A 23,484-nucleotide genomic window follows, 5' to 3' on the forward strand; every position below is an offset into this window, starting at 1 on the left:
CACTTACTCATTGGCACTGTATCTGTCTGTTTTTAATACCACTACTGTAGAAGATGCTCTCTGGTGAGAATAAATATGCTATATAAAAATCTTCACTCTTTGCACCCACTTTGATATATTCATCCATATGCTTTCATCCCAGACCTCCTTTTCCCTACATTCCAATATTTCTTCTTACAGGCTTCTGACAAGCTGGCCAGGCCATTCACCACTGCCTATGAATCAGATTATATTCTAACTTGAGGCCACTTCTCTATCTACACAAAGTGGATGATCAGGTACATCACTAAAATCCCTGCCTACTGGAAACATTTTCTTTCACCATTCTCTTTCAAGGCTACACGTGATTCAGGTTGTAGTAGAGTTGCATCCATTTTCAGCTTTCACTCACATACCAAGCAGATCCACCTGTGAACCAAGCTCAGGTTTTCTCCTCCTCTGACAGCTGGTTGTAAGGACTATCTCATGCAGCAATAGGTGTGTGGGAGGCGAGATAATGCAACAGCAGTGGATGACACGTGGGTGTGCCCACGCATTCTGGTCCTATTTGTGCTCAACTCTGGGTAGATTGCTGGGCCCTCTTGACCATATTACTTGGTGAGTCATATAACCCAGCTCACAATGAGCAGTTCTGGACACATGATGTCCCATGGTCAAATAACTTGATCAGGGCTCAGTAGCATGCCAGGAATTTCTCCCATCTTCTTGGGATTCAATATCGACCTTGATTCACTATTTGGGGGGAAGTTTTGGACATCTGTACTTCACTGTCCCCTTTATGACATTCCTTATCCCACAGGTTAATCTGGGGTTGCACCAGTCACCGGGTATATCTTTCCTAATTATGCATTCAGGAACAACAGCAATGTCCATGGTCCCAGTGGACCCACTGTGAGTGGGACCATGACCCATTACATTCTATTTATTACTTATTGCTATTTTTGGAAAGTTTGTGTCCCCCCCAAAATTCATGTTTTGAAACTGTATCCCAAAAATGATGGTATTCAGATGTGGGGCCTTTGGGAGATAATGAGATCATGAGGTCAGACTCCTCATGAATGAGCTTAGTTCAACCATTGTGGAGGACTGTGTGGTGCTTCCTCAAGGACCTAGAAATAGAAATTCCATTTGACCCAGCAATCCCATTACTGGGTATATATCCAAAGGATTATAAATCATTCTATTATAAAGACACATGCACATGTATGTTCATTACAGCCCTGCTTACAATCGCAAAGACCTGGAACCAACCCAAATGCCCATCAATGATAGACTGGACAAGGAAAATGTGGCACATATACACCATGGAATACTATGCAGCCATAAAAAATGATGAGTTCATGTCCTTTGTAGGGACTTGGATGAATCTGGAAACCATCATTCTCAGCAAACTGACACAAGAACAGAAAATCAAACACTGCATGTTCTCACTCAAAGGTGGGTATTGAACAATGAGAACGTACGGACACAGGGAGGGGAGCATCACCATCACACACTGGGGTCTGTTGGGGTGGCCAAGGGAAGGACGCTGGGGGGGTGGGATGGGGAAGGTCAGGGAGGGATAACATGGGGAGATATGCCAGATGTAGGTGATGGGGGGATGTAGGCAGCAAACCACATTGTCGTGTGTGTACATATGTAACAATCCTGCATGTTCTTCACATGTACCCCAGAACCTAAAGTGCAATAAAATATATATTTTTTTATTGCATCTATTTGATTATTCTCTCTTTTCTTTTTTATTAATCTAGCTAATAGTCTATTTTGTTGATCTTTTCAAAAATCAGCTCCTGGATTTATTGATTTTTTGAAGGGTTTTTTGTGTCTCTATTTCTTTCAGTTCTGCTCTGATCTTAGTTATTTCTTGTCTTCTGCTAGCTTTTGAGTATTTTTGATCTTGCTCCTCTAGCTCTTTTAATTTTGATGATAGGGTGTCGATTTTCAATCTCTCCTTGCTTCTCATGTGGGGATTTACTGCTATAAGTTTTCCTTTAGACACTGCTTTAAATGTGTCCCAGAGATTCTGGTATGTTGTGTCTTCATTCTCGTTGGTGTCAAAGAACATCTTTATTTCTGTCTTCATTTCATTGTTTATCCAGTCAACATTCAAGAGTCAGTTGTTCAGTTTCCATGAAGTTGTGTGGTTCTGAGTTAGTTTCTTAATCCTGAGTTCTAATTTGATTGCACTGTGGTCTGAGAGACTGTTTGTTATTATTTCCCTTCTCTTGCATTTGCTGAGGAGTGATTTATTCCCAATTATGTGGTCAATTTTAGTGTGACGTGGTGCTGAGAAGAATGTTTATTCTCTGGATTTGGGGTGGAGAGTCCTGTAAATGTCTATTAGGTTTGCGTGGTCCAGATCTGAGTTCAAGTCCTGGATATCCTTGTTAATTTTCTGTCTTATTGATCTGTCTAATATTGACAGTGGAGTGTTAAAATTTCCCACTATTATTGTGTGGGAGTCTAATTCTCTTTGCAGGTTGTTAAGAACTTGCTTTATGTATCTGGGAGCTCCTGTATTGGGTGTATATATATTTATTGTTAGCTCTTCTTGTTCCATTGATCCTTTTACCATTACGTAATGCCCTTGTCTCTATTGATCTTTGTTAGTTTAAAGTCTATTTTATCAGAGACTAGGATTACAACTCCTGCTTTTTTTTCTGCTCTCCATTTGCTTGGTAAATCTTCCTCCATCCCTTTACTTTGAGCCTATTTGTGTCCTTGCATGTGAGATGGGTTTCCTGAATAAAGCACACTAAATGGGTTTTGACTTTTTATCCAATTTGCCAATCTGTGTCTTTTGATTGGGGCATTTAGCCCATTTACATTTAAAGTTAATATTGTTATGTGTGAATTTGATCGTGCCATTTTGACGCTAGCTGGCTGTTTTGCCCATTAGTTGACGCAGTTTCTTCATTGTGTCAATGGTCTTTACCATTTGGTATGTTTTTGGAGTGGCTTGTACTGGTTGTTCCTTTCTATGTTTAGTGCTTCTTTCAAAAGCTCTTGTAAGGCAGGCCTGGTGGTGGTGAAATCTCTGAGCAATTGCTTGTTCATAAAGGATTTTATTTCTCCTTTGCTTATGAAGCTTAGTTTGGCTGGATATGAAATTCTAGGTTGAAATTTCTTTTCTTTAAGGATGTTGAATATTGGCCTTGACTTTCTTCTGGCTTGTAGGGTTTCTGCTGAGAGATCCGCTGTGAGTCTGAGAGATCCCGTTGTGTGTAACCTGACCTTTCTCTCTCACTGCCCTTAGCATTTTTTCCTTAATGTCAACCCTGGTGAATCTGATGATTATGTGCTTTGGGGTTGCTCTACTTGAGGAATATCTTTGTGGTGTTCTCTATATTTCCTGGACTTGAATATTGGCCTGCCTTGCTGGGTTGGGGAAGTTCTCCTGGATAATATCCTGAAGAGTGTTTTCCAGCTTGGATTCATTCTCTCTGTCACATTCAGGTACACCTATCTAACATAGATTAGGTCTTTTCACATAATCCCATTTTTCATGGAGGCTTTGTTCATTTCTTTTGACTCTTTTTTTCTCTAATCTTGCCTTCTCATTTTATTTCATTGAGTTGACCTTAAATCTCTGATATCCTTTCTTCTGCTTTGTTGATTCAGCCATTGAAACTTGGGTATGCTTTGTGAAGTTCTCATGTTCTGTTTTTCTGCTCCATCAATTCATTTATATTCTTCTTTAAGCTGTCTATTCTCATTAGCATTTCATCAAACCTTTTTTCAAGGTTCTTAGTTTCTTTGCATTGGGGTTGAACATGTTATTTTAGCTCAGAGAAGTTTGTTATTACCCACTTTCTGAAGCCTGTTTCTGTCAATTCATCAGACTCATTCTCCAGCTAGCCTTGTTCCCTTGCTGGTGAGGAGTTGTGATCTCTTGGAGGAGGAGAGACATTCTGGTTTTGGGTGTTTTCATCCTTTTGTGCTGGTTTCTTCCCATCTTTGTGGATTTATCTACCTGTGGTCTTTGTAGTTGGTGACTTTCAGGTTGGGTCTCTGAGTGAATGTCCTTTTTGCTGATGATGAATTTATTTCTTTCTGTTTTTTAGTTTTCCTTCTAACAGGCCCCTCTGCTATAGGTCCGCTTCAGACCCTGCTTGCCTGTGGACATGCAGTGGATGCAGAACTGTAAGAGTTGCTGCCTGTTTCTTCTTCTGTTATCTTTGTCACAGAAGGATACCCACCAGATGTCAGCCTGACCTCTCCTTTATGAGGTCTCTTTGGATATACGGAGGTCAGGGAGCTGCTTGAGGAGACAGTCTGTCCCTTATAGGAGCTCAAGTGCTGAGCTGTGAGTTCCACTGTTCCATTCAGAGCTACTGGGCAGGTAGGTTTAAGTCTTCTGCAGCGGAATTCATAACCGTCTTTTTTTCCCAGGTGCTCTGTCCTGGGAAGGTGGGGCTTTATTTATCAGTTCCTGATGTGCTGCTGCCTTTTTTCAGAGATGCCCTGCCCAGTGAGGAGGTAGCCTAGTCACAGTCTGCCAACAGAGGCATTGCTGAGCTGCCATTGGCTCTGCCTAGCTGCTGTGTAAACTTCCTTGTGGTTTTGTTTATAGAAGTATAGTTATAACTACCTCAGTAATGGCAGTCTGCCTCAGTAATGGTGGACTGTATCGGTAATGGCATACTGCCTCTGTAATGGCAGACTGCCTCGGTAATGGTGGACTGCCTTGGTAATGGTGGACTGCCTTGGAAATGGTGGACTGCCTTGTAATGGCAGACTGCCTTGGTGGTGGTGGTGGACTGCCTCAGTAATGGTGGACGCCCTTCCCCCCACAGAGCTGGATCATCCTGAGTCCAGCTGTGCTTGCTATGAAACTCAATCCAGAGCATTTCAGATTGCTGTTCTTTGTGGGGGTAGGACCCGTTGAGCCAGATCATCTGGCTCCCTGTTTCAGCCCACTTTTTTTCAGGTGAATGGGTGACTGTCTCCCAGGCATTCCAGGCGCCAGTTGAAACGGTTCCTAGATTTGTGTGAGTTTTTGTGCAGAGACCCGCTGCGCCAGCTAAAACAGCCATACTGGAGACTCACGGCGCTTTTCCACCCAGGAATCTCCTGGGCTGTGGGCAGTGAAAACTCATTTCGAAATATGGTGATCACTTACCCTCTGTGTTCTCACTGGGAACTGCACTCCAGAGCTGTTCCTATTTGGACATTTTGGATCCTGAATCTCAATTCAAGAGCTTTGTTTTCTTGAGCAAGTACTTTACCTTTCTGTGCTTCAGTTTCTCATCTATAAAATGAGGATAACAACAGAACCTACATTATAAAATTGTAAAAATTAAATGAGTGAATACATGTAAAATGTTGAGATCAGTGTACATGGAGCTTAATAAAAATTAGCTTTTATTAAAATGATTTGCTCTTGAAATTCAATTCATAACCCTTTTGATTTGTTTGGTGAGTCTTCTGTCAAATACATTCTTGCAGGACTTTTATGGCATATTCTGTCCCTTGATTTCTGGCTCACAGCCAGGAAACTCAACAACTTCTTGCCATCACTGGCAAAGCTGTTTGCTTACTTTTCAAAGTCAGACTCATAGAATACCAGGAAATATTTTTTTAAATTGATTCCTAAACCATTCCGTCTTCTACACACCATGTCTGTCATTAGAAATACATTTCAGAGTTTTTCTCACTCTATCTAGTTCTATACATGTGAATCTGCAGACATGAACAGGCTCAAGTAAAAGTTCCAGAGCTTACAGCTAAGATTGCTTCCATAACCTTTAGAGTGGATGTCATCAGCCAATATAACCCCTGTGTTCTTCCCAAACAAATGCCAGGAACTTTGTGATGTGATGATGATCTCTGGGAAGCTTTAGTGTTCTAGGCTTCAAAATCAAACTAAAACAAAGGTTATTTTTAGTTGAATAGCCACTAGTAACTATGAAGGCACAATTTCTTTTCCTTATGGTTTTCTACCATATCATATTATTTAATTTGTTCCTTTATATTGATTGTTTCTTATATGTCTTTTTCATATCTTTTCTTTTTTTTTTTTTTTTTTTTTGACTTTCTATATTTCTTCCATTCTGCCAAGAAAATCATCCTCCACTCTAGTGTGCCAGAGAACAGGCCCATGCCTCTTGGCCTCACCTCAGCAGACAGACCGTCCTGCATCTGTAGTGAACACACTCAGGGACTATCCTAAGTAGGAATCAGAGTCCTTAAATGTAAGGTCCCTGGAGCAGTTTCCTCAATAAAAGCAAACAGTCCTTAGCTCACTCACCCTTCTTCATGCAATTCCACAGAACTTTTCCTTGTAAACGTTCTAGGGTCACCCGTTATGTAGCTAGCCATTACCTTACTCCCCTACAGTAAATTGTCAACAATTAAGCCATTATTAACCACCCTTTAGATACTCCCAAAAAGAATTTGTTAAACTCTTTCCTTCTCCCCTTTGAAATGCACTTAATTTGTTGCAGTCACATCATTCTGAATGTAATTCCCATGAATTCAGCTATCAAAAGACAACATAAGAGAGTGACATCAGTGAAAATGGTGGAGTAGAGAAAGCCAAAGTTTTGTTCCTCCCTAAAAGCAGCAAATAAACTAGTAAAACTTCCAGAATCAATTTTATTGGAACTCTGGAAATGAATCAAAAGTTTACAGCAAAACCAGTTGAATGCTAAAAAAAATCCAGCTGAATCTTTTTTTCTTTTTTGTTTTTTGAGATGGAGTCTCGCTCTGTTATCCAGGCTGGAGGGCAATGGCATGATCTCGGTTTACTGCAATCTCCACCTCCTGCGTTCCAGCTATTCTCCTGCATCAGCCTCCCAAGTAGCCAGGATTACAGGCATGTGCCTCTACACCAAGCTAATTTTGTATTTTTAGTAGAGATGGGGTTTCTCCAATGGCCAGGCTGTACACGAACTCCTGATCTCAAGTGATCTACCCGCTCTGGCCTCCCAAAGTGCTGGGATTACAGGCGTGAGCCACCACGCCCTGCCCTGCCCTGAATCTTGATAAGAGAGCTTTGTGGCATTTTATCTTAACCTTGACACCATCCCTCAGCTTGTTGGCAAAATTGAAGACAACAGCCCATATTTCTGGTATAGGTTCCTAATGCTGAAGGGAACAGAATAGATCTTATTCTCAAAGATTTGTGCTTGTTTTGACCTCTCTCAGGTTTCCCTGAAGGACCAGTTCAAAGGACTTACTGTTGTATCACCCAACTTGAAACTCTCCCAGGACTGAGGTGGCTACATAGGGAACACTTACTGAAAATACTGACAGGCAAATGTATAAACCACTGCCACCTGGAGCAACTCTTTGTCTAATAAGTCCAATGCTTGGACTTTCTTGGGAATAGTTCCTATTATTTTTTTTCCCCGGTGAATGGGCCATAATTTCTTGTTTCTTTTCCTGACTCATAATTTTTGGTTGAAAATTGGACATCTTAGAGATTATATAATGTTGCAACTCCAGAAGTCAGATTCTCTCTCCTCTCTGAGATTTGTTGTCGCTGTCATTTTTTGAACAAATTTTGTAAAGTCTGTTTGTGTGTGGCCATAGAAATCTTTGTTCCTTTAGCTTAGTGGTCATCCAGTTATTCAACAGATACTCCCTGAAATAACTGGAACCAAACCAAAAACAAAATTCCCAGTCTTTGTAAATAGGCTCTGTGCATATATTGGGGCATGCCTTCAATACTCAGCCAGGCAGTTTGCAACACTGTCTTAGCCTTCGTTTCCTGTTTGCAACCAAACCTGAAGGTAAATCAGAGGTGAGAGCTTACGAGTTTCTCTGGTCTTTTCTGAGCAATCTCCAAGCCCTGGCAATTCTGGATATCTAGGAATATGTGGGAGCTTTGCAAAGCTCTTGCTCCTCAAAGCATCTACTCCCAGCCTTTCCTCTCAACTGTTTTGATTTGCCTATTGTTTGCCATCAACTCCTTGCTTCATCGATTCTTCAAATATTTGCTCTTTTCCTTTTTTTCCTTCTCTCTCTTTGTGGAACTCCTATTCTGTAGACATTGGTATGCTTGACAGTGTCCACAAGTCCCAGGCTCTGGTCATTTTTTTCTTTCATTCTTTCCTTTCTACTGCTTCTTGGGTTGGGTCATCTCAAATGACCTGTCTTCAAGTTCACTGTTTTTCTCTTGCCTGCTAAATTCTGCTGCTGAACCCCTCTAATCATTTTTTTAAATTTTGGTTATTATACATTCCAACACTATAATTTGTTTCTTTTTTTCTATAATTAAAAATCTATCTATTGATATTCTCTATTTGGTGAGATACCATTCTCATATTTTCCTTTAGTTCTGTGTACATGGCTTTCTTTAGCTCATTGACTATATTGAAAATATTGATTTGAAGACACAATGCCTGAAAACTTCCCAAACTTGATAAGAGAACCCTGAAAGCCGTGTGAGAGAAGTGACTTATCATGGACAAGGGATTCTCAATAAGAAAAACAGCTTTCTCATCAGAAATCAGTGAAGCTAAAGGGTAGTGGCACAACATACTTCAAGTATCAAAATAAAAAAGAAAGAATAAAACAAACTGTGAATAAGAATTCTATAGTGGGCAAAACTATCCTTCACAAATAAGGGAGAAATTAAGACTTTCCCAAATAAACAAAAATTGTGATAGTTTATCACTGGTAGACCTGCCCTACAAGAAATCCTTGAGGCTGAAATGAAAAGACACCAGAAAGCAACTCAATTCCACACAAAGACATCAAAAACACCAGTGAAAGTAACTACATAGGTAAAGACTCAGTTTTAAATTATTTTTGGCTCATAACTTTTTTTCTATATCATTTAAAAGACAGCACCCATTCTACCAATGTCTGCATTTTAATTGGAGAGTTTAATCTATCTACATCTAATGTATTAATTATAAAGACTTACTTCTGCTATTTTTGTTTGTTTTCTATGTGTCTTATAACTTTGTTTTGTTTCTCAATTCCTCTACTACTGTCTTCTTTGTGTGAGATTTTTTTCTAGTGTGCCATTTTATTTCTCATTTATTTTACTATATGTTTCTTAAATATTTTCTTTGTGGTTGCTCTAAGGATTACAATTAACATCTTTATAAAAATCTAGTTTGAATTAATATCAACAGCACACAAAAACTTTGCTCCTATAGAGTTTCACTCCTCTCTCACCTTGCTTATGCTGTTATGATCACAAATTACATCTCTGTATATTTTATGTCCATCAACATTGATTTCTAATTATCCCAGGATGCAGAAGTATTTCAACATATAAAAAGCAACCAATGTAATATGCCATATTAATGGCAGGAAAACTGACATGATTACCTTGAGATAGGAAAAGCATTTGACAAAATGTAGCACTTTTTTATGACAAAAACAGTTTAAAAACTAGGAATAAAGGAAAACTTCCTTAACAAGATAAAAGCCACATATGGAGAAAACCCACAGCTAACATCATACTTAACGGCAAAAGACCAAAAGCTTTCCTCTAAGATTAGGAAAAAGACAAGAATGTCCATTTTAGTCACTTCTATTAAACATTGTACTGCAACTTGGAAAGGAGGTAGTAAAACTATTTCTATTCACAGATGACAGAATCTAATATAGAGAAAATTCTAAAGAAAACATACAACAATCAGTTGCATTTCTATACAGTAGCAATGAAAATTTAAAAAATAAAATTAGGAAAATAATTCCTTCTACAATATTATTAAAAAGTATAAATATTTATGGATAAACTAACCAAGGAGATGTAAGACTTGTACACTGAAAATTACAAAACATTGTTGAAAGAATTTAAAGAAGACACAAGTAACTGGAAAGGCAGCCCATGTTAATGGAAGACTTAATTTTGTTAAGATGGCAATATTCTGCAAATAGATCTACAGATTCACTGTAATTCTATCAAAATTCCCACTGCTTTTTTTGCAGAAACATACAAGCTGATCCTAAAATTTATGAAATTGCAAGGAAACCCAAACAGTTGAAACAATTTTGAAAAAGAAGAAAAAATATGAAGGAGTTACACTTTCCAATTTCAATTTTCACTACTACAAAGTTACAGTAATTAAAAGAGTGTGCTACTGGCATCAGCATAGATATCAAGATCAATGGGGTAGACATGGGAGGCCAGAATTAAACCTACATATCTATGGGCAATTGGTCTTTGACAAAGGTGACAAGATCATTCAATGAGGGAAAGAATAGTCTACTCAACAAATGGTGGTGATACAACTGAATAAATTTAACCAATGAGATGTAAGAATAGATGAATTTGGATCCTCACCTCACACTATATACAAAAATTAACTCAAATAGACTAAGGACTTTAATATAAAGACTAAAACTCTTAGAATAAAACATATGGGAAATCTTCACAATCTTGGATTTAGCAATGGATTTTTAGATATGATACCAAAAATAGGAAAAATAGGTAAATTGGACTTTATAAAAATGAAAGTCTTTCATACAACAAAGGAGCCTATCAAGAAAGTAAAAAGACACTCCACAGATTTGGAGAAAATATTTGCAATTACACATCTGATAAGAGTCTAGTATTAAAATATATTAACACAACTCAACAACAAAAAGATGAGTAACCCAATTAAAGAACTGGCAAGGACTTAATAGATATTTCTCCAAAGAAAATATATGAATGATCACTAAGCACATGAAAAGATGTTCAACATCTTTAGTCATTAGGGAAATCACACACATATACACACACACAAAATGAGACACCACTTCACACTTTTACTAAGATGGTGATAATAAAATGGAAATTGAATGTTGACAAAGATGTGGAAAAATTGGAATCTTCATACATTACTGTTGGGAATGTAAAATGGCATAGCTGCTATGGAAAATAGTTTGGCAGTTCCTCAAAAAGTTAAACATGGAATTATATGACCCAGCAATTCCACTCCTAGGTACATACCTAAGAGAATTAAAAACAGGTGTTCAAACAAATACTTGTGCATGCTTGTTTATAACAGCATTACTCATTATAGCCACAAAGCAGAAACTACCTTAGTGTTCATCAACAAATAAATGAATACCTTAAATGTAGTATATCCATACAATGGAATATTGTTCAGCCATAAAAAAGAATAAAGTATGGATGAACCTTGAAAATATGAAGTGAAAGAAGCCAGACACAAGAGCCACATACTGTATGATTCCATTCATATGAAATGTTCAGAATAGGCAAAGCAATAGAGACAGAAAGCAGATTAGTGGTTGCCAGGCTGGAAGGAAGGTAGAATGGGAAGTGACTAGTGACTAATTAATGGGTACAGAGTTTCTTTTGGGGATGATGAAAATTCCAGAATTAGATCATAATGATAGTTACACAATCTTGGGAGTGTACTAAAAGCCACTGAGTTGCACTCTTTTGAAGGTTAAAATGGTGAATTTTTTGGAAGAAAAAAAAAAACTAAACTAAAATCCAGATTCAGAAAGGAAATTAAAAGATAAGAATGATATTTTTATCCTCAATGATGTAGTTACAAATTATAAAATTGACCTTACAAAGTTAAAGGAAGATTTTGCTGCAAATCAAATCGGGGTGACTTACACAGGTATAGAAACTGTGTATTCCAAACTTTTTGAAACAATCTGATTTTACTTAATTGTATTATTTTCAATATAGGCAACCAAAAAAAGGCTAGACAAATAAACATACTTAAAATTACAAAACAGTGGGTGATTCCACCTGACCTTCTATTCATTAAGAGTGTGTCCCAGAATGAAGGTAAATTGGGAAAAAAAAATATATTATTAGGTTGGGTGAGGTGGCTCACGCCTGTTAATCCCAGGACTTTGGGAGGCTAAGGCTGTCAGATTACCTGAGGTCAGGAACTTGAGACCAGCCTAACCAACATGAAGAAACCCCATCTCTACAAAAAATACAAAATTGGCCGGGCATGGTGACACATGCCTGTAATCCCCACTACTCAGGAGGCTGAGGCAAGAGAATTGCTCGAACCTGGGAGGCAGAGGTTGTGGTGAGCTGAGATCACAACATTGTACTACAGCCTGAGCAACAAGAGCAAAACTCCATCTCAAAAAAGAAAAAGAAAAAAAAAAAGAAATGGGACCTTTAGGAGGTGATTAGACCATGAGGGTTCCACCTTCTTAAGTGGGTTTAATGTCTTAATAAGAGAGCTTTCTGGAGTGGGCTCTCTTTTATCTCTTCTGTCATGTGAGGAACACTGTTCCTTCCCTCCAGAGACTGCAGCGTTCACGGCACCATCTTAGAAGCAGAGACACCAAACCTGCCAGGGCCTTGATATTAAGAGTTCCTAGCTTGCAGATCTGTGAGCCAAAAAATTTGTTTCTCATAAATTACCCAGTCTCATTCTGTTATAGCAGCACAAACTGGACAGAATGGTGTGCTACACTGGAGCACAGACCTTGGAGCCATGAGACCTAGGTTTGAATCCTGACACAGGAAAGGAATTAACCATGAAGACTTCAGGAAGTCACTTAACTTCTCTTCAGCCCAATTCCTAATTTCTTTATTGAGATGCCGAGCCACATAGACTAATAATTAGCCTCAGAGGAACTAATGTCTATCATAATTTCTAAAGACTGGCCAGTATGGGAAAGAGAAAACTACCTTAAACCTGCTGAAGGGAGTTATGGCAAACATCCTAGATCTCAAGTGTCTTAAGCTGGCCAGCTTGACAAGGAAAAAAGAACATTCTATGCAAAAGGAATTACATATGCAAAGAGACAAAATTATGGAGGATAATGACACGATATGGTATCAGGAACACTGTATTGAGGTAACTTGGGTAGCACATGTCTAGAAGGGGCAGAAGGTGAACTGGAAAATGTGAGTTGGGGCCAGATCACTACTCTTTTTTGAGTATATCACTTAAGAACTTCAAGAAGAGGGATGCAATCAGCTTTGCATTTTTAGAAAGATAACTCTGGCTGAATTGGGAGACTGGATTGAAGTGAGAAGCAGTTCATCAAGGTAACCATTTGGGAGAATTGGCAGAGATGAAGACTAGAAGTGATAATTGACAAAGCTGTTGATTGAATGGATATTGGAGGAGAGAAAGGAGGCATCAAAAAGTGACTTGAGGGCTGGACATGGTGGCTCACGCCTCTAACCCTAGCACTTTGGGAGCCTGAGGCAGGCAGGTCATTCAAGGTCAGCCTGTCCAACATGGGGAAACCCCATCTCTACTAAAAATACAAAAATTAGCTGGGCATGGTGGCACACGACTGTAATCCCAGCTACTCAGGAAGCTGAGGCAGGAGAATCACTTGACCCCAGGAGGCAGAGGTTGCAGTGAGCTGAGATGTCCCACCGAACTCCAGCCTGGGCAATAGAATGAGACTCTATCTCAAAAAACAAACACAAACAAAAAAGTGACTCTAGGCTTCTAGATTGTGCTCCTTGGAGGAGAAGGACCACATGAAAAGAAGTGGTTTGGGATACAGTTAGAAATATAGTCAGGTCTCTGTATCCATACGTTTCTACATCCCTGGATTCCCCAACCACAGATTGAAAATACTTGAAAAAAAATTGCATCTGTACTAAACATGTATAGACTTTTTTCCTTGTCATTATTCTTTAAACAATATACTATAACAACAATTTACACAGCATTTAGATTGGATTAGGTATTATAAGTAATCTAGAGATGATTCAAAATATGTGGGAGGATGTACATGGGTTATATTCAAATGGTATACTATTTTATATTAGGAACTTGAGTTTTCACACATTTGATATCCATAGGAGGTCCTGGAACCAATCCCCCAAAGATACAGAAGGCCACCTGTATCTATTTGGAGCCCAATGGGGAGATACACATTTGAGAACAGGTGGTAGCTGGTATCATTAATTCATTATGTCCAGCAAGGTACTAAGTTCTATGATGCTATTACATGGACTTGCTCTTAGGATTTTATAGATTAGTGGTGATAAGTAAGGTATTTCATGAGTAGATACATTAAGATGTGTGAAAAACAGTGTTATAATCAATGAAATACAGAATAGCTAACCCAGATTAGGATCACAGGAAGCCTCTCTGACAATGTAACATTTCCACTTTGACTTTCAGGGCAAGTCACAATTAGCTGAAGAAGAGAAACTACAGAATGAACACTATGTACAAACGCCTAGAAAAAAGAGAGAGGACTGCCCACTGAGGATCTGAAGGACATTCAGGAATACTAGAGCAGAGAATGCAAGAGATAGGAAAAAGCAGCAAGCAGGAATGAGGCTCTGAGGGGCCTCATAAGCCTTGGAAAGAAATCTGGGTATTTGGGTTGGGAGTATCTTAACAAAACTGAGTTCTAGAAAGGTCATGGTGCCACACTGGAGAATGACATAGAAGGGAGTGACGTTGTTTGCAGAAATCAGTTAGGTTTTCAGTGGCCTGGATGAGACTAACGGCAGCCCGTGCAGAGGGAACAAATAAAGTAGCAGATTTATGAATCAGAATTGTTTCAAGGAGACAGAAACCACCTCAAAAAGCTCAATTAAAAGTGAGGAACTTCTTCGCTTCAGTAACGGAATCACAGAAAGGCCAGGGAGCTGTTGGCCCATAAGGGATGGATGGGGAAATGGAGTGCTGCCAGGATCCCTCTTCTACTTTTGCTCTCATCTCTGCTCATCTTGGAAAGTTAGCTGTCCATCTTTCAGGCCTGGTAGGGTACATGGCCGGTTGGTGGCTCTGAAATCACATCTCTACAGCTTCTGACTAAAGAAGGAGATCTTTTCTGTCTGATTCAGAATAGATTCAGAATATAAGGTCCCAGGAAAAGCTGGGATTATAAGATTCAGAATATAAGGTCCCAGGAAAAGGCTGGGCTCAGATCATCTGCTAATGTCTGGACTCTATTCTTTGGCCAAAGTACTTTTCGCCTTAAAAAGGTAAGAGCATTGTGTAAGGGACATGCTTACCCCAATGGTCAAGGAGGTAAGGTCTGTTACCAGGAAGGTGGTAGGAAGATGCTGACAGTCCCAGGCAGACACAAAAGCACTTCAGATATTCAGGTGGTAGAACTGACACCAAAGCACTTCAGATATTCAGGTAGTCCGAATTTGGTGATTGATTGTGGGCGAAGGACAGGGATGAGCTTAGTTTTCTATCTCGGGCAAATGGGAGCATGTAGGAGGCATTCTCTGAGACAGGAAACACAAGAGTAGAAAGAAACGGTTTGAAAGAGAAAATGAGTTCAGATTTGTACCCTGGGAGTGCTGAAGAGCACATGGTTGGCCAATTTGAGATGCCCAACAAGGGCCTGATGCTCAGAAGTAACAGCCAAGCTGGACAGAGATTTGGGAATCATCAGCACTGGCAGGGTCACTGCAGCCCAGGATTGGATGTGATCTTCCAGGAATAATGGAGAGTGAGAAAAGAGGAGGAACTCTGGGGGCACCAACATCTAAAGGAGGAACAGAGAAAACTATGAAGCAGCAAGAGAGAGGAAGAAACCAAGAAATAATCCTATAATTATGTGATTTCTGGTCCAAAATGCTTATGAGAGCTCGCAGGGAGAAATAAACAGCTGGTGGGAAGTGGAAGGGAGAGGACATGCCCTCCAGTCTCTAAGAAGCTCAATCTGTAAGACCAGATCAGATCAGAATACATCAGCTAACAATGCAAGTAATGTATGTCAGGTACCACCATGAGTTCTAGGAGGAGGAAGAGAGCAGGAGCATTAGGATTGGGGTAGCCAGGGGAAGTAGGATATAAGTAGACCCTAAAAAGTGGGTAAGATTTGAATAGCTGGACACTGGGATTGGAGAGAAGAATTTCAGATTAGAGGAATTTCACGCACAAAGGAGGAACTACACCAGAAACACTCAGAAGATGTGCTTATGTTGTGGACTGATGAGAGATTATTTTAGGAGGGTAAGCTTGGACAGTTAAGAGAGGGCCTTGAATGCCAAGCAAAGACACCTGGTTAAAAAAAAAAAAAAACAAAAAAAAAACCTCTAGTCAGTAGGGAGCCTTCAAAGGTTTCAGATACTCCCTAAAGGAAACTGGGCCGGGCGTGGTGGCTCACGCCTGTAATCCCAGCACTTAGGGAGGCCAAGGCAGGAGGAATACCTGAAGTCAGAGGCTCGAGACTAGCCTGGCCAACATGGTGAAACCCCGCATCTACTAAAAATACAAAAATTAGCCAGGTGTGGTGGCCTGCGCCTGTAATTCCAGCCACTCAGGAGGCTGAGGCAGAAGAATCACTTGAACCCAGGAGGCGGAGGCTGCAGTGAGCCAAGATCATGCCACTGCACTCCAGCCTGGGAGACAGAGCAAGACTCCGTCTCAAGAAAGAAAAAAACTGACCTATGTTATTTTCTTCTTCCTTCAAAGCATCCCTGTGAAACCAGTCCCTACTATCTAACTTATGTCTCTCCTACCATGTTGTGTCTCCCTTTGTTGACTTTGTTTTAAAAAATATTAGGTGTCACTCTGACACTTTTGGTATCTGGGACTGTTCAGAAGCTTTCTCTAACAGGTAGTTAAGTTTTCTTTTCTTCTATCCTATTACTTCCAGTTCCATCCCTCAGGGACCATGAGAAACAATTCCACTTCTCCTTATGTTTATATTCGGAGGATGCTTATAGAGTTTCCACATTCCCTGTGCTTTGAGCTCAGCCAAGGTATACATACTTAATTCTTTTAATCTCTCCCCCTAAGTCACTCCCTTCTGGCCCCTTAAGCATCCTAATTGCTCTTCTCTGAACGGCAGCCAGCTCATTATGTGCATCTTCCTTGGGAGGCGATGAGGAACATAGTATTCCCCGTGTGGTCTCACTAGACTCATATATTACCTCCCAGTTGCATCCCACGGCTGGACACGTGGAGCCGCACCCCTTCTGCTCTCCGCTCCCCACAGTGCGCCCTGACCTCGGTAAATCCCTTATCTCAACAGGTTATCTCCCATTTCCAGGTGGCCTGTTCCAAAGCTTGAAACCTGTGTTCACCACATGTTCAATCCCCAGCTCCCGTCCCAGGAGGTCTCTTACTGGGGAAGGTGGCCAGGAACCAGGCCGAGCATCTCTGGAAAATTGCAGCTAAGCTTGCATAAGTAAACCTTGGAAGAGAAGAGGCTGCGGAGTGCCCAGAATTAAGAGATGCCGCGGCCTGCCACGAGCTCCCCGGCCTGCCCAGCTGTGACAGCATTTAAGAGGGTGCAACTTGGAGGCTGCGCCTCTGTTTCCAATTATCCCTTTTATCTCGCTCTAGCCCCGCTCCTTATCTAAGTGTTTTCATAGCTCTCAGCCATTACTGTTTAGCTTTGTGAGGATAAACGTGAAACCAAACAAATTATACATATCCTGTTTCAAGATGTGTTATCACCCTCGGACTAGAAACCCCAAGAAGCCTGGGGCTTTGAAAGCTCTTTTTTTTTTTTTTTTAAGCTTTGAAAAAAAAATGGTGGCAGAGGTTAAATTGCCTTTGAGAACGCCAAATGTTTGGATTTCGGTGAAGGTTGACATGGAAACCCACCTGAGGCTTCCTCGGGTGTCTCGGGAGAAAATAAAACCCGAGCTGGACGCTTCTGCTGCCGGCGGAGGAACAGCTCCCAGGGCGGCAGGTGGGGCCGGCGGGGCCGGCGGGGCCTGAGGAAGCTTCCCCGGGCCGCACAAAAGGGAAGTCGAGGAGAGGAAGCAAAAAGCCAGAAAGGGTCCGATGGGGGTGTGGGTGGGGGTGTCCGGGGAGACCTCGGCCGTCCCAGAACTTTCCAGGGCCCGGGGACCTTCGCCGCCCGGACTGGAAAGTTGTTGTTTTTACTCGAAGCCCTTTCTGTGTGAGGAGTTTAATAACAAACACTAGCCGCTGCAATGGCGGCCGCGTCGGCGGCGTCCGGGCGCCCGGAGGCGGGGTGAGGCGGGGCGAGGCGGGGCGCGGCGGGGCGCGACTCTCCTCCCACTCAGGCCCCGGGCGACCCGCGCGCCCCACTCGCACCTCACAGCAGCTCCTGGCGGCCGCTGATACGAGGGGCGGCAGAGAAGGGTCGGTCGGGAGTGCTGCAGCTCCGGGGTTTGGGAATCCTGAGTTCCTGCAGCTTGGGGAGGACCCTCGACTGCTGGGCTGCAAATACACAGGAAGCTCGCCCGTTAGGTTCATCGCTTTATTCCCATCTACACCCTGGCACGGGAGAACTAAAGTGAAGAGAGTTATCTGTTACGTTGGTTTCTTGGGGAGGAGGCGTGTGGAGGGGAGAGAGAGTCCTCCAGGAGAGACGAGGGAGAAAGGCAGAGGGAACCCGTAGGGAGAGGAAGCAGGACACCAGTGCTGCTTCCTTCCACCTCTCTGTCTCCATTCAACACGGATTCCTCCGGTGGTGGGCCAGGCTAAGAGGACCCATTCGTCTTTGCCCTCCAGGCCACCACAGACTCTGTACTTCTACTATGAGTACTTGAGGATGCCCTAGAAAAGAAACCTTGAGGACCTCTCTTGAGACTTTGAGGGCCTCCACCTTCCAGCCACTGTTTCTTCCAAGTGTGGGTTATCCATTCAGTAAAGGGTTGCCAGATAAAATACAGCACACTCGGTTCCATAGGAATGTCAGATAACGACAAATTTTTAGCATAAGTATGACCCAAACAAAAATTTGTGTGCATTTGTTTGTTTTGTTAACTCTAGCAGTTCTAATTCAGTACTATTTATGATTCTTCAATTCCTGTCCAGACAGTAACCCTCTGAGACAGGAAGGGAGCGTGCTCTCCCAGTGCCGGCCACCAGGCACCATTTCCTGCCTCTCCCTCGGTCCCCTCTGACATTGGTACACGTTCAGCTGCAGGCTAAACCCTCAGGTGTTTTCTGAGGAAGTCCCACCCTAAGTGGAGAGAATAAAGGTGGGAGAAGAGATCAGAGGTGAAGTAATTAAAGGTCACCTAACCGAAAACTGGAAATTTCAAACCCAAGAGCTGAATTCTCCTTTATTGGAGGAGTTAACAAGATGTGCTGTGAATATAAGAGTTAAGTAGTAGTCGCCTTTTGTAAGCAGCAACTCTAACTGAGGTTTACATTTGAGATTAATAGTAAACTCCCCAGGCCTTCTGACAGAAGAATGTAGTTGCCCAAATAAACAATGTCTTGTTCGGGACTTGGGACCAACCCTCTGAGCACTCAGACTCTTCCTAGCAGGAGCATTTCCCAACTCTGAAGTAATTTGTAATGTGCTGGGAAAACATTTTCAAAAAATGGATATCTAAGATACCATAAAAGGGAAAACAATTCTCTCTTTTGAAGTAAGAAATACCATTTGCAGTAAAATTTCTTCAGTTTGCATTTCTGAATTATGTCTTAATAAAGTTAGGCTTATAGTGCCTCAGTGCGGCCTACAACCTAGTAAGGAAGAGCCTAATGGAACAGTGTGGGTCTGGGGTTTACTGTCCTCTAAATATTACACTGTCTGTCTTTTTGGTACATAAAACTAAGAATACCTCCCACTGATGGGATTACTGTAACTGGCCTTTACCTCCCACTGTAGGCTTCCTGGAACTGGCCTTTCAGACTGAGTGAAGACCCCTCAGCACAATTCTGTCACACTGTCTCTCAGCGACCACTGTTCCTTCATGGGTAGAAAAAGTTAACATTTCCCAATAGCCCTTTGACTAGAAACATGAATGTGCTGAGAAGCACAGAAAACATATTGTTTTACTGGGAGGTCTCAAATGGCTACAGGAGGACTCCCTTGAAAAGGTCCTGGCTTCAGGTCAAACTCCGAAAGTGCTGCTCACTCTGCCCCCTGGTGCAAGTCAGCGTGCGGCTCATCCAGCAAGGAATTTCCTTCCCCTTTCCAGGTGATGTTGTGGACAGCTTTGGAGAATACTGCTTCCCAGGGGACCAGTGACTGTTTCTCTACGTGTCATGAGCTGAAGGCCTGTGGAATCCGAAGACTTGGATTCTCCTCCAATTCATTCCTTCAACAAGTATTTGTTGATTACCTAATGTGTCCACATCACTCTTCACCAGGCTATCAAGGGAGGCAGGCTTGTGGATGAAGGGGGAAATTCTGAGTCATTGTGGGGAGTGATGAGGATGGGGAAGGGCAAGAGAGAGGATGGGCATGCAGGAGCTGAGCAGCAGTACAACTACCATATGCCCGTGTCTAGTGCTGTGGCTGGCACAAAACAGATGCTCCGGAAATGAAGCATTCCACTGCAAATGGTGTTTCTTACTTCAAAGGGAGATAGGAGTCAGTGTGCTCAGGAAATATTTCTTAAATCTTTTTAAGGATGAAATATTTTGGGTGAGTTCATGTTATCCCCAAGCCAACTTTGTTTCCAACTTATTAAGTGTCTTTTATTGATACTGTTAGGTAAACAGGTACATAGGAAAATCATGGTGACACCATGTTAAAATCAGCTCCATCTTAAAACTAACAAGGCACAGTCATGACCCATGGTCCTAAGATATTTACAACTAAGGAAGCTGCTTAATAATACCTGCAAGGACATACTCCTGTGACAACAAAATATCCAGATGCACCAATATCACATGATAATATATACTTTTAAGATGATTATAGTCATGCTTTGACATGCGCATACACTAAAATGCCAAGGATAACTCTTGTTATATCAATAAAGTAATAAATTTTGTCACATTGTTAGCCCACCCACACATAGATATAACTTAGCTTACCATTGACATAGATAAGACCCCTATAGAAGAATTTAAAACAAAGATGATGTGTTCCTCCTCTTGCTTTCTGAGGATGCCCTACTTTGTGTCTGAGTTGCTTTTAATAATCCATCTCTTCTCACTGCACTCTGCAACTTGCCTTGAACTCTTTCCTACGTGAGATCCAAGAACCCTCTCTTGGGGCTTGGATCAGGGTACTTTTTTCTGGTGACAATACTACTTTAGTAATGTTGTATACTAAACAAAGCTGGGTTTTTTGTTTGTTTGTTTTCTTGGATGGCTAAAAAGCTCGCAGCATGTCAGACTCAACATTCTGATCTTGGATTGTGACTGCCCAGTAGTGAGTCCAGCAGCCAGAGGTTGTAGGAGATGGGTGTGTGTGTGCAGTGACCCAAAGGCAGGGTTGGCATTTCTCATGAAATCTCTTATAAAAGTTTCCTTGTGGAAATCCCTTATTCCTTACGGAGAAGGATTTTGTCAGAAATGCCTTATCTAAGTTTCCTTATGGAGATGCTCTATCTCACTGAAATCTAGCAAGTGATGTTTGGGCTTAGGACTAGAAGGCACGGAAAGCAGTTAGCTAGATAATTGGTATTTGTTGGGAGCCTATTAAGGAATGTAGTGTGGGTATCCAGCTCACAACAACATGCAGGCTGTTTAGGTTTGCTTGAATAAAGTAGACAGGTCTCTTCTCCGTCTTTGGCTGGCAAGTAACATATCTGGGAGACCCCCATCAAATCCACATGGCTGCTCACTCTGTAGGAGAATTTATGCAAAAGTTTGTCCATGGGTTGGCATAAGAAATAATGCTACTGATTATTCAACTATTAGATATTTATTGATTCCAGTCAGAACATTTCATAGCACTCGATGTGGTGGGAGATGGAGAAGGGGGAGAAGGCTCTGTCTCTTCCTGTTGGAAGCTTGTTAAGTGGTTCAGGATTTGAAGCTAGTATGTGCAAAACAATCAAGTACCAAGTACCAAGTACAAGGAGGGCCTGGGTCTGAGGGGATGGAAGGCAAGGAGGGACCTGATGTGGTAGTGATAATATAGCAGTCCAGGCACTGTGTGTGCCGTACAGACTGGGCAGATCATTTCTGTTCATCTTCACACCAGCTCTATGATATTTGTACCATTGTTTCCACCATTTACACATAACAACTCTGAGCCTTAAAAAAGTTAAGGAGCTTGCCTAAGGTCACCCTGCAAGAAAATGGCCGAGCTGAGCCAAAAACATTTGTATAGAAGAAAGTTAGAGAAAGGGTGGGTAGAAAATTGTTGTTTAGTGGAACAAACACCATTTCCTTGCCCTCCTGTCTCTTTAAAGTGCGAATAATAATCCCTACCTTTCAGAATTGTTAGGCAGGATAAATGAGAGTCTCTGTGAATGTTTCCGTTGCAACAATGCCTGGTGCTCAGTGGGAAGTCACACGGCACCACATTAGGGAAAGCAGGTGAGGACGGATATCTCATAGAGGGAACTGGGACATGACTAATGCGGAGCAGTGAGAAATAAGTTTAGAAGGGAAAAGGGACCCAGTTTATAGAGGACCTGAAACCTAAGAGAGAAGGTGAGGATTGATGCGGCATTAAATACTTTAACAAAAGTATTAATACTTCTCTGATTTTTGTAGGAAAAATGTACTCATAAGTATTCTGGGGAAAAAAAAAGCCCAGAAAAGTATGAAGATGAAAATTAAAAATCCCACCACCTAGAAATGACCGCTTATAACCTTTTTTGTATTACTTAACCTTGATGCTAATTCTATGACATGTGCTAGAAAATATGACATTATGATCCTAATTTTATGAAAGTGTTTATATATGCATTATATATATATATTTACAATATTCTATATGATTATACTGTATAATAAGCTCTGTTTTTTTCACTCTTTGATGTGAACATTTTCCTCACAACTAGGTAATATCAGAAAAAACCTTTTTAAGGCTATGGACTATTAACAATGTAGAAGTACCATAATTTAACAGTTTCTCCATTTTTGGCTTTTGAGGTTGTTTCCAATCTTTCACTATAAGAAATAGCACTGTGATGAATGTCATTATATATAAAACTTTAACCACATTTAAAAATTATTTCTTTAGGCTGAATTCCTAGAAATAGAGACACTAGGTCAAAGAATATAAGCATTTTTAAGGCTCTTGATTCATATTGCCAAATGGCTTTCCAGAAAGGTTGAATCAGTTTATATTCCCACCAGCAGTATATGAGAGTGCCCATTTTATGGAACACTTGCCAACAATGAGTATTTTTTAAAAAATTTGTCTATTTGATAGAGTCAACATAGTATTTTGTTTTAGTTTCTATTTCTTGGATTATAAGTGAGGTGGAAATTTTTTCATAGTTTATTGGCTGTTTTTATTTCTTCTTTTGTGAATTTTCTCATTGTTTCCTTCATCATTATTCTATAACAGTACTGAGTAGAAACCTAATGTAAACCATGTATGTACTTTTAAATTTTCTTGTGGCCACATTAAACAAATGAAAAAAAAAACAGGTAAAATAAAATTTAATAATAAAATTATTTTAGTAATAATCTTAATAATAAAATTCATTTAACTAAATATACCCCAAATATTATCATTTCAATATTGGCACTAGCTACATTTCAAGTGCTCTTGTGAGCAGTGGCTACCATATTGGACAGTGCAGATGCAGAACATTTCCATCATAGTGGAAAGTTCAACTGGATGGCACTAGCATGGAATGTTAGAGCTTTTGGTATTGATTTATAAGGAAACTTTATATATTTAGTTTTTTTCTCTATCCTATTTGTTGTAGTTTTTCCAGTAAGCCATTAACCTTTTAATTTTGTTTATTCTTTTTATTTACTTATATTCAAACAATATAGATGAATCTGTCATTCT

At 40.8% G+C, this 23,484-nt stretch overlaps 1 long non-coding RNA gene across 1 annotated transcript; it reads right to left on the reverse strand.

Annotated features, from left to right (window-relative positions):
• Positions 1-5,061: 5,061 nt before the first annotated feature.
• LOC116552841 lies at positions 5,062-17,533 on the reverse strand. Its single transcript, XR_004269528.1, has 2 exons — positions 17,448-17,533; positions 5,062-5,251 (listed from the first exon to the last, which is right to left on the reverse strand). It is a non-coding gene; the product is annotated as an uncharacterized LOC116552841 (long non-coding RNA).
• Positions 17,534-23,484: the final 5,951 nt, after the last annotated feature.

This window comes from Sapajus apella, unplaced genomic scaffold (assembly GCF_009761245.1).
Source record: "Sapajus apella isolate SASKATOON/1434 unplaced genomic scaffold, GSC_monkey_1.0 scaffold1, whole genome shotgun sequence".
Classification (NCBI taxonomy): domain Eukaryota; kingdom Metazoa; phylum Chordata; class Mammalia; order Primates; family Cebidae; genus Sapajus; species Sapajus apella.